We start from the raw sequence: 12,532 nt of genomic DNA on the forward strand, positions 1-12,532 counted from the left end.
CGGCGTCCCATTCCAGATCCTACACAGAAGGCCTGGCCACTTCTGTTGACAAGGTGAGCAGCTAATGAACCTTTGAAAAGTTCCTGAAGGAGAGGTCGTAGGTGCCACCTGTCTTGTTACCCAAAGGGTGGGAATGAGGACAGACAGGCTATTCTCTACATGAGAAGACTGTCCCATCCCAGCTGTGCTCTCCATTTCTCTGTGAAGTTGCTGAGAACTCTCTGAGACTCTTCTGAAACCTCTTCTTTTGTCCTTGAGTTTTACAGGACTGCTGTGATCTAAATCTGGATCTCCGAGACTGAGACTTGCTGGGAGATATTGAATTTTACTTCCGTAATGCTTCTGGGCTACTGAACGAATGAATAGCGTCATACAATTGCGAGTCTCTGTGATATTAAGGAAATGAATTGTTTTCAAGCAGTTTTAGAGGAACCATTTACACGTGGACAGGATAATTATGGTGTAACAAAAGCTTGTGTTATTTAAGGTGGGGCTTTGCTAGTCTAATTTAGTGGGTGTCTGTAGTTGATCCTTATAATAACAGCCCCCGGTGAATCACACCTCCCTGCATCCACGCCCCCTTTGGAATGTGATATCGTTGCTCTTCCCATCAAGCAATGGAGTCTCTTTCTCTACCCCCTTGAATCTGGGCTGGTTTTGTTTCTTGAACGGTGGTCCAAGCCACTGTCATCTCCAGTCTAGGTCACTGGAAGCCTTTGAACTGGCCTCTCTGATGCCTTTTACTTCCTAATCTATTTCCCCAATGATCTTTGACACTCGTCTACTTAAAACCTACAATATTTTCCCATTATATTTACAGGAAAATCCAAGTGCCTTCCCTGGCCTATAAAACCAGCATAGGCTGGACGCGGTGGGTCATGCGGTGGGTCATGCCTGTAATCCTAGAACTCTGGGAGGCCAAGATGGATGGATTGTTTGAGCTCAGGAGTTTGAGACCAGCCTGAGCAAGAGCAAGACCCCATCTCTGCTAAAAATAGAAAGAAATTAGCTGGACAACTAAAAACATATAGAAAAAATTAGCTGGGCATGGTGGCACATGCCTGTAATCCTAGCTACTCAAGAGGCTGAGGCAGGAGGATCGCTTGAGCCCAAAAGTTTGAGGTTGCTGTGAGCTATGCTGACTCCATGGCACTCTAGCCCAGGCAACAGAGTGAGACTCTGTCTCAAAACAAAACAAAATAAAACAAACAAACAAAACAAAACAGGCATGATCTGGCTCTGCCCTCCCGCCCACCTCTGTAATTTCATCCTGCCTCTCTGCTCTGGCAGACTTGGCCTTCTCTAGGTCCTTGAACCCTCCAGCCTTGTCCCTTCCTCATGTATTTGCACTGGCTATTCCTTCTTCCAGAATGTTCTTCCCCCAGATCTTTGCACGGCTTTCTTCTCCCCAGCCTTTGGGTGTTGACTTGGGCACCACTTCTTTAGAGAAGACCTTTCTAGACCACCCAATATGAAGCAGCCTTCCCACCCTGGGTTACTCTTTCTCACACTCCCTATTTTATTTTCTGCAGAGCACTTAATATTCCTTACTAGTTTGTTTGTTAGTTTTCTGTTTGTCCTTGTTATGTTTGGAGAGTTGGGTTCTTTTGTGATTTGTTTACTGTTGTGTCACCAGTATTTAGAAACACAGGGCCTGGCACATATTAGGTAGTAAATAACTAGAAACGATGAATGAATTGGTGAATGATTCCAATATTGGAAACCTGGGATTCATCCTTCACTCCTCTTCCTTTCTGCTTCTGATCAGTAGCCAAGTCCTGTAGATTTTATACTCTTGATTTTTCCGAAATCTGTCTTCTCTTCCCTACCTACTGCCACTGCCTTGGTTTATTTCATCAACACCTAGATGGTTTTTAAGTCTGTGGTCGAGGGCTGACCCCTAGAGATGTTTTTTGTCTCTTCCTCCAGAAAGAACAAATCAAACACTTCCCGTGCCCACCGTGACATCTCACACCTACTTCTGCCGTAGGACCACGAAGTCTTTGTTGTACGTACTCTTTGCTGTGTCTGTCTCCTTCTACTGTATCGCAGTCCCTCCGCAGGTGGGGACCACATTTTTTCATCCCTAATACCTAGGACAGTGCCTGGCAATGTTGCAGGTGGCCAATGCATGTTTGAAAGAAGAGAATAAATGAATACAAATGAATAAGTCTGGCTCAATGGGGCCACATAAAAATAGCTGCAATAAAGCACAAACCGAAAACTCAGATGTATAGTTAATGATGTCTGACTTGTGAATTTAAAATAAACTTTAAAATACAGTTCACCCATTACAGTTAAAACCTCAAAGAGTCGTGATTGACAAACTTGCTTTTGAGTCACCGTGTCCCCTCATTCCAATGTCTACAGTTCTAGCTCTTTATTTTTTTTAAAGATAATTTTATACATAAATCAGCTATCCCCATATTTTTCTTACAGAGATATAAAAATAAAGATGACTTAGGGCAAATAACCCCATGATATATACAAGTTTTAGAAAATCCTTTCTCTCTTTCTCTCTCTCTTTCTATCTTTTGGTGTCTTTTAAATATGTTTCACGTATCTAAAGCAATTTAGGAAAATTGAACAAAACTGTTCACACATCCTAGGACCCTAATCTAACCTTTGGAAGATTTGAGTTTCATTCTTATTTTTGCCACAATACTCACTCCATGTGCATCTTTTGTGTTTCTAAAGACTGAAATCAGAATATACATGTCTGTGTCTGTTAGTGCAATACAGGAAGCTGTAACTTTATAGTATTTCTAGACAATGAATATACAGTATATTTTGCATGTAATTTTTATCTCCTTCCATCAAGTGTAACAATATGTTGAATTTGCCAAGGGCCTTTAAAGCTTCGATGTTGTGAAGAGCTCTGCATGAAATTTTAAAGAGTCTGGACCTTTCATCTGCACAACAGCAGGGCACCTCGCTATAGGGACAAGAAAGGAAGAGAGAGAGAGGGAACATTTCTGAAGCAATAGCAAAAAATAACAGCAGAAGCAATTATTTCATCAAAGGTTGATTTTTTTTCTATTATTTATATATATATATATTTTTTTTTTTTCAAATTTCTTAGCTGGAGATTGTCTACCTTGTTGCCTTCCTCTCCTGGTGTATGTTAAACTTGCAGGTTTCACGTGGTCAAATGGGGAAGAAAATTCACAAATGAAAAGGTGTTGATTTTAGAAGGTGATGTTATTGATGATAACATTTAGATGTATTTTCAAGGGCTCTGCAAGTTGGGAATGAAGCAAAGAACTAAATTTGGCATTCCCTAGAGCCCTTAGTCTGTTTATTTGCTTGGGGATGTGAATGATGTAGGTGCATTTTCTTCCCGACTTTGCTTTTTCCCTCTTCTCCCATAAACGTTAGCACAAACTTTGCCTGCTCTGGGTGGGGAAGAGGATTTTCTCTCTCCATCTCTGTGGCTAATACCAGTATGCTTTCTCTTTATCTGGGGAGGAGCTGGGTCCTCCTTGCTGTGGAGTCAATTTGTACTACCTCCTGTGTTCTGGGTGTTATTCCATGGGCAGTGAGGTTAACCGAACGTGGGGCATCTCTCACTATAATCCTCGGAAATCACCAAAATGAAATTCCTGGCCTTCCCCACATGTTGAATCTTAACCTCTTGCTCAGATGAAGCTTAGGAGTCCTCCAGAGACCTTGTGCTTTTGGAGCTGGGAGAGTCACGTCTCCCTTTGGGTATTAAGCTGGATATTTTTTCCCTGTTCTGATATTTATTTGCTTTCTTCTTGAACGACTTGCTCTAATCTTCTCTTTCTCCTCTCTAGAATGTTAGGAGGATTGATGAAATAATATTTGCTTGGGTTTTGAGGACTTTGGAGGAAACCTTTCTTCCCCATATCTGTTTCTGATTGGTGCTATAACAAGTGACTATAAATTTAGTGGCAAATTTATTCTGTTACAGTTCTAGAGGCCAGATGTCTGCAATGCATCTCACGGGGTTCAAGGTATTGGCAGGGCTGGGTTCCTTCTGGAGGCTCCAGGGGAGAATCTGTTTCCTTGTCTTTTCTGGCTTATAGAGGCTGCCTGTGTTCCTTGGCTTGTGGTACCTTCCTCCTGGTACCTTCCTTCATCTTCACAGTGCATCGCTCTGACCTCTGCTTTTGTCATCTCATGTCTTTCTTCTTGAGATCCTTAATCACATCTCCAAAGTCCTTGTGACTATGTAAGGTAACATGTTCACAGGTCCTGGGGTTAGGCTGTGGGCATCTTTGGGAGGAGTGTTACTCAGCTTACCACCCCCTTCAACAATATGCCACATACAATTTTTGTAATCCTCATTCTATTTCTTTCCATTTGCGGATGTGCAGATCATCCCATCCTCATGTGGTAGTGATGGTGAACTTCTCAAATGAACAGGATTTAAGAGAGAAGTTTTGTTCACATCCTCTCTGAAGGTTTCCCTAAGAGTCAAAGCAGTGATCAGCTTCAGGGGAGCAAACTTCTTCCAGCGGTGGCTCTGTAAGCAACTGGGGCTGTTTCCTCTGTGTCTTTCAGAGGCCTGTGGGACTCTGAGGAAGCAGAGTTTTAAGGTTTATCACTTTAGGCTCAGCCTGATGCCTGAAGGTGCAAACATGTTACAGTCCCAGCTATTCTAAACTTCCTCACTGGATGAAAATATTTCTTCTCTTCATCTTAGATTTATTAAACATCTCTCCTCTTTTTTTTTTTTTTTTTGGACAATACCCTCTCTGACCTACCAGTTATAGTTTCAGGAAGATTTCTCCCTTCTCTGCCAAACTTGGTCACGTTAGCCTCTATGTTCTCGTAGCACTTTGTGCATTCTTTCATTATAATCCCCATCTTTTAGGACTGTAACGATTTGTCTCTGTCTCTGTTTCTAAATTGACTTCTTTGAAGGCAGGAATCCTGCCTTATTTACCTTCTTATTTCTTCCACTACCACGGTGCTTGGCACAGAGTAAGCACTTAATGTATATTTTTCCACACAAGTGAATTACTAAATAATTTTTGATCGATCTCCATGCCCTGCAGAGTGAAGCCCAAACCTTAGCAGATCGTGAAGCCCCTTCAGTTCCCCATCTCCCTTCTTCACTCCCCCTATTTTCTGATCACTTCTTGCCCTCCCTGCATTGTGTTGCTTTCTGTTCTCCAAATCACTTTCCATTTGTTCTTCGAAACTTTGTTTCCACTGGGATAACGTGTAAGCTAACGTTTGAGGTGGCTCACTCAGTGCTAGCTGGCACCAAGCACCGGCATTTAATGCTCACCATGATCCTATGTGGTTTACATTTTACATATAAAAATCCCGAGGCTTGGAGAGCTTTATGTAACCTCCCCAAGACCACACAGCTAGTAAGGAGCAGCAGTAAGGGTTTGAACCAAGATGGCTGGGGTCTGGAGCTACACTGATAACCACTACCTCTGCACCCTGATACACACCTGTATTCCAAAGGATTGCTTGGCATTTCCAGAAAACCTTATATTCCTTTTATGTCTTTTATAATGCTTAAATGCATTGGAGTTTAGGATTGGAGTTAGGGGTGATGGTTTCAATTATAAGGGCTCTTTTATGGTTATAAGTTAAATCCTTAAGAGAATACTAGATAGAGCCACTCTGGAGAAATCCTTGGAAATTATTCCCAACCACATGTCTCAGTCAGCTGGAGCCACAAATGCCTGTAGTTGATTTCCAAAGAATTCCAAGACTATTTTCAATAGTCATTACACAGCTGAACAGAGCGTTACTTTCTACCTCATTGGGGTCCAAACATTTTTGTTTAAAGCAGTGGTACCCATTCTTCAAAAAAATTCTACATAGACCCTCAAAATATACAACAGATAAACATGGACATGATTTTCCCATCAGTGTGTCTTATCAGTCTTGTTTCAAATCTCTTTCTCAACCTTAAGGACACAGTACCCTCCCTCCCACTCCACTTGCCCTAATTCTCTATGTATTAACTCTGAGTCTGTAGGGGAAATACAATTGGCCTGTGTTTGCAACAGATTTGTAATAAATATATTCTTCAACAATGCCTGTATCAATCATATAGATTGTATGAATTCAGAACAGGCCCAAAATAACAAAAGATAGTGGAGATATCCCTTAAGGACCATAGACTTCCACATTTTGATTGATCTATTATATCTTTAGCTGTATTAATACATACAGCAAGGATATAGTCATATGTTGCCAACCCAGCAGCCTTTCTGCCTCTCTTGCAGGAGAGAGCATACCATGTTCATGGACATTGGAATGAAACAGAACTGGGTTCAAATCCCCAGTGCTGCCATGTATAAGCTGTGACCCTTGCTCATTTTCTTAACCTCGCTAAGTTTATTTTGCCCTTTCATAAAATGCAAACACCCTAGAGTTGTTGTGAAGATGAAGTGAGACATAGAGTGTGGAAGACATCGGTGCTTGGCACAGGGAGATTGCTTGGTAGTGGGTAGCTGCTAGCTTTGTTATTATTTAGGTGGCCTCTCCTCTGATCCAGTTTGTATCCATCTTCAAGTTTAATTTTCCAAGGCTCATCTTGTTCCTCTTGATTCCAGACTCCTGGAGGATGCTCCTCTGTGTTCCTGAGAGGCCAAACATGGGCTCCCTGGCACAGCTTGCTGCTTGGTGTCTCCTCTTCTCTGCCATGGAGGACGTCACATCACAGGAGCGCCCAATGCTAGTATGTGCCTGTATCCAAGTGCAACGCCCACTGCGCCCCTGGTTTGAACCAGGGTAAAAGTGAAGACTTTCTCCATGAAGACCCAACTCTTTCTTTGGGTCTTTCTAGTTGAATCCATCTTTCCTTTGCCTCCTTCCGCTGCCTAGGTAAGTGCAATATAAATACATTACATACATATCACATAAATCCATACTTATAGAAAATTCAAACAGTACATAAACATATAAAAATTATTGTTTTCCTTCACTATCCTAAACACCCCACCACCACATCCCGTTAACTGGTCATGGCTGCAATTTTAGGGTGTACAATTCTAGACTTTTTTCTTTGTATTTATATACTTATTTATTTTTTTTTAATGGTATTGTACTGTGCACATTCTTTGGAAAACTGCCTTTTAAACCTAATATTTCTTGATCTTTTGTGTCAGTACATAGAAATTCATAACAATTTTTTTAAATTTTTGCGTTTTCTATAAATGGATGAGTCAATATTTACTATGATGGATATTCAGGTTTCTAGTTTTTAAATACTAAAAACAAGGTTTCAGTACATATTTTTGAGTTAAAAGATCTGTGCCTAATTAAAATTTTGATAGATACAGCCCACTGTCCTCCTAAAATCTATGCCACTTTATACTCCTATCAGTGGTGTGTGAGAGAACCTAATTTCATATATACTCACCAATATTGAATCTTATTTAAGCTTTCTACTTTTTAATAATCTGATAGATAAAACATATCATTATTTTAATTTGCACTTTCCTGATTATCTGTGAGATTATGCATCTTTTCAGTTTTTTTAAATTTGTACTTCTGAATATTGTCAATTTATATCTTTTTCTCAGTTTTCTGTTGAGTTGTTTGCCTTTTTCTATTACTTTATAGGAGCTCTTTGTATATTATGGACTTTAGTTCTTCCTCTGTTAAGTATATCTGAACTATTTTCTCCCAGACACTGTCTTTTAATTGTGTTTTTTCGGTGACTTTTGCTATACAAAGAAATTTTAAAATTTATCTAGTTTTTTGTTTTCTTATTATAAAATTTATTATAGATTATTTTGTAAAGGGTTGTGAAAGTTTAAAAATTACTCAATCTCCCTTGTGGTGAAACAGGCCAATATTATTTATATGTTACAAATAAGAAAATATTAGTACATGAAGTTTAAAGGTCTTATTACAAACTTTAGCTACTTAAAAATCAAGCCAAGTGTTTTAATGTGTTGGATAATAAAAAATTAATATAAAACATGGGGAATTTGTATATGAAACATAAATACTTAGATATACCTTACAAAATCATATAGGGCATAAGTTAGCTAAGTGCTTAATTTTGTTACAGAAAGAAAGTGGTATCAGAATTCCAAAGAAACTAGGTCAACAGAGTATGTATGCTAGTACCTGGTAAAGGCTATGAGCATAATGGGAAACTTAAACTAGCTTACAGGTTATAGAACCTGTGTCAGTTTTCTATTTCTGTATAACAAACCACCCTGAAACTTAGTAGTTTAAAAAAGTACCCGCTTAATTTTTAGGTTGATAATTTTGGCTGTGCTCAGCTGGGTGGTTCTTCTGGTGTGGGCCAACCTTGGCTAATCTTGTCTGGGGTTGCTTGTGTACTTATTGTCTGCTGACAGATTGTGAGGGCTGACTGGTTTATGATGGCCACGTCTGGGACAGCTGGGATGATTGGGGCCTTTCTCCACATGGGCTCTCAATCTGGATGAGACTAGTCTAGATTTGTTCCCATGGTGAGTACAGAGTTCCAAGAATTTGAGAGTGAAAGCTTGCAAGATCTCTTAAGGCTTAAGATTAGAATTGATATACTGCCATTTTTGCACATTTTATTGGTCAAAGCAAGCTACAAGACCAGCCCAGATTTAAAGACTGGGAAATTATGGCCATTTTTGCAGTCTACTGCATAACTCCACTTCAGATTCATGTTTGCTGAGTAATTTAATCCTTCATTTACATTTGATGATTGTGCTAAAAAAATCTATCTTTGAGGGTCAGGTAAAAATATAAATAGTAGGAGAGTAGAAGTCTGAGTACAAATAGTATTTTTTCCATGGCAGAACATATAATGGATTTCTTTCATTCTGTTTCAAATAGAATGGTTAGAAACATGATGCCTCGATTTCTAGACTGGCCAGAATGATCTATGATGATCTTATCCTCCTTCACCCCCTGTGTTAAAAACATATTGAAAGGTTGTTGAGGATGTGGTATTCACTTGTGGCAATAAATGCTATCATCATTAATGCAAACTATTAAACCAAAAATTTACACTTGAGAATTATCCAGTTTAAAAGAGCCAGCTTCTAGTCTTGATTTTTTTTTACATTAATCTTTATTTTCCAGTTGGTTGACTTTGGTTGGAATTTCTGGTTAAATGATTGGTATAAGTCCTCCTAACCTTATTTTGACTTTTAGTAACAGTCCTAGGAATTCCGTCACTTCTTGTTTTCACTTTGTGGAGGTGAGGGGAAGTGGCCAACAAGTAAACTTCTGTAAACTTCTCTCATTTCTAGCAATCATGGTGGCTTCTCAGTTCAGACACTAGATGTGAGGCTTATGCATAGCCAAATACTTGCTGGTTCATGTCTTCGTTTATAAAGTTATGGTCTCTTGGCCAGATCTTTAACTCACAATGAAGCATGAGTAATATCAGGGTGTAACCTAAAATACTTTTATATAAAGATTGCTTTTTAAAAAAACTCAAGGTTATTTTCTACTGTTCTCAGTTCTTTCTTTCTTAAGAAACAGAGAGATACCTTGAGAATTCTATATATTTATACATAAAAAGCCTGATTTCCTCTGATTCTTGTACATGTACAAAGTGCTGGTAATTAAAATAAATATGCTGTTCAATGAAGGAACAGTGTATCACGGTGGAGCTTTCCGTGAATGCTGGAGCCAGAATCTTGTTTGAATTAGGAAGATGTCTGCAAAGTTAAGGCTCCCCACCAAGATGTTTAAGGCCAGAGCTTCTAGCAGTCTATACTGTCTTTATTGAGAGACATATTTATATCTTCCAGACTAGTAATTAATCACACAGTGGGGTGTTTTGGAGGGGGAGTCGTGTGCTTACAGAGAATCTTTTTGTACTGCCAGGAACCACAAAACATGGGCACGATTAAAATGCTGATTCAATTTATTATATTGAGGCAGGGAACAGGAATGTTTAAATGATGTTGACAGGGCCAGAGTTTCAGAACCACCTTTTTAAAAATAGAAAACAAATGCCTATCCCCTTAAATGAAATTATATTAATAACACGTCTTTGTAAGTTGCTTGGAAGCAAAATAAAGCTCTTGACATTAATTAAAATTTGAAGATGTTGTATCATTTGTTGTTAATATGCAGTCTTTGTTAGGGGAAATACATTTCAAAGTGATCTATTTATGAAAATTAAATGGGGAAAATTGCCTATTGAGCAAATGTCGCTTAATAAGGCTGCTTTTCTTAGAAATGTGGATTCTTAAGTAACTAAAATGTTTTTATACTCCGATAATGGTTTCTATTTTTGATCGTCTCAAAAATTGTCTTTGTTACTTGAATTTTGATATTTCCACACAGAATTCATTGTCAGGTGGGCTTATAAACTGTAAAAACCAGGAAGGCTTTCATATATTTGGGGGTATTAGGTAACATGTATTTGCAATGAGAATTTCATCCAAAATGGATGTGGGCAGGCACGTGGACCTCCTCCAAATACCTCGGCAGCCCCAGGAGCCAAAGGGCCCCTTAGCAGCCTTTAACTAGCTCTCCTGTAATGAATGCTATGTTCTGTGTCTCAAAACTGCATTTTCCTGGTTTCACACAAACTAGAAAGTGCCATGAGATAATGGGATAGTTGTTTGCTTTGCTGGACCACAGTGAGGGGAGCTAATAGAGTCACCTCTGCGAGGACCTCACATGCAGATAATACTCTGAAAAATGACACATCTCCAGCGTTGTGGGGGAAAGGTTGTTTCTCGCCCTAGTTTAGATTTTATTTTCTTTCGATGTTGGTACAAATGCATTTGACTTGGGTTTTCAAAGTTGATGTCTGACAAAACTCTTAGACAACGTTCAAATAATACCTTCTTCAGTGAGTGAAATAAAGAAAGCATAAATGAGGCGTGTTGTCCCTTACCCCTTTACTGCCATTTTTCTGGACCTTGATAGTTCAATTATGGCATGAATTTTTCTGGCTTCCTTAGGGCCCTATGCCAGATTGTGAGAAAACTGTAAGTACTTTTATATAAATATTCCTAAAGCTGCTTGAAGTATAATTTAAAGAATATTTAGAAGAATAGAAAACACCTTTATCTCCATCCTACCTTTGAATGTTATCCTAACTTTGCATGTAAGTTGTTGTTTTCCAAAGTTGGTATGGGAGGCTATTTTAGGATAGCTGAGTCAAAAAGGTGCAAAGATAGTTTTAGAGGCAGATATAGGTGCAAGTTTTCAAAATTATGAAAAATAATATACATAGTACAAAATTATACTTTAGTAGAGTAGAGAATGCATTTGAGAATTATTCCAGCCAAAGGCAGAAGTAAAATTGCTAGTTGGTAGCACTTCTGCTTTATCTTTTAAAATTCAAATTAAGTGAGTATTAGATTGGATCATTTTGGCCAAGAAAAATGGGAATTTCTTGGTCAACCTAACAGTAGCTAAATATGCTGGAAATTTAGAAAACTGAAATTTTGAAATTAGGGTTGAAGAAACATTATGGATACATTAACAAAACACATTACGGATATGTTAATATCACATTCATGAAAAAATGTGTCACGTCCATGAATGCCAGCATTTATAAAGGTTAGACTGATGGCACCCAAATAGTTAAACTGTCCATCTGATTCATAGCAGAATACAATGATACTCCATTTAAAAGTTGTAAATCTCAAGTGGGCTATTGAAAAAGAAAGAAAAAACAGGTAACTTGGTGATTTCATCCTCCAAATCATATTAAAAGATCTTTCAATCCAGCCTGTTTAAAGTTGTGCATTTAGCAGGAATGTTTGAACATATTATTCAAAAAGCAACATTAAACAGACCTCAAGGTGACATTATTTTACACGGAGATATTATACAAATATTTTTTTAGCTCATGGAATATGGCAGCTGAAAGGATTAATTTTAAATTTCAGTCAAACACATCTAAAATGTAAATAGTAGAAACTGTGGTTTCCACATCACTTGAAATCTTTTATTCAACCGAATAGAGAAACATATTCTTTTAAGTGGGGCTGGTGTTAGGCAGAAATGTGAAGTAGGCAAAAGTTGCTTTCCATTTGGTTCCAGACTCTGTTTTCTACGTTGTTTGGTATGTGTTTCTCTTCAGACGTACTTCCAGAAAAGCATCAGGCAAACTCATTTACAGCAAAGGACAATGTCTGAAGTTCACTTTGTGTCCACTCTCAGAACAGGATGCTGAGGGTGCTGAAAAGTCACATCATGACGTCATCAAAGTTCAAGGTATCTTGACCACTTGGTATTGGGAAATAATGAAGAAATAAGAAGTGAGTAGAAGATCCCAGGGAGGCAGAATCTAATTTGATGTAAGGAAAAAAAATAATCAAAGAGTGCTTTTCAAGAATGAAATGGGCCAACCCAGAAGAGGACTTTCTAATCTTTGGAGGGGTTCAGTGGTCCCCAACCTTTGTGGCACCAGGGACCAATTTCATGGAAGACAATTTTTCCATGAGTGGGGGGCTGGGGTGGGGGGGATGGTGAGCGATGGGGAGCAGCTGTAAGTACAGACAAAGCTTCCATGGCTCACCTGTCACTTACCTCCTGCTGTGCAGCCTGGTTCCTAACTGGCCACAGACTGGTACCCGTCCGTGGCCGGGAGGTTGGAGACTACAGT

The sequence above is a fragment of the Microcebus murinus genome, chromosome 20, assembly GCF_040939455.1.
Source record: "Microcebus murinus isolate Inina chromosome 20, M.murinus_Inina_mat1.0, whole genome shotgun sequence".
NCBI classification, from domain to species: Eukaryota; Metazoa; Chordata; class Mammalia; order Primates; family Cheirogaleidae; genus Microcebus; species Microcebus murinus.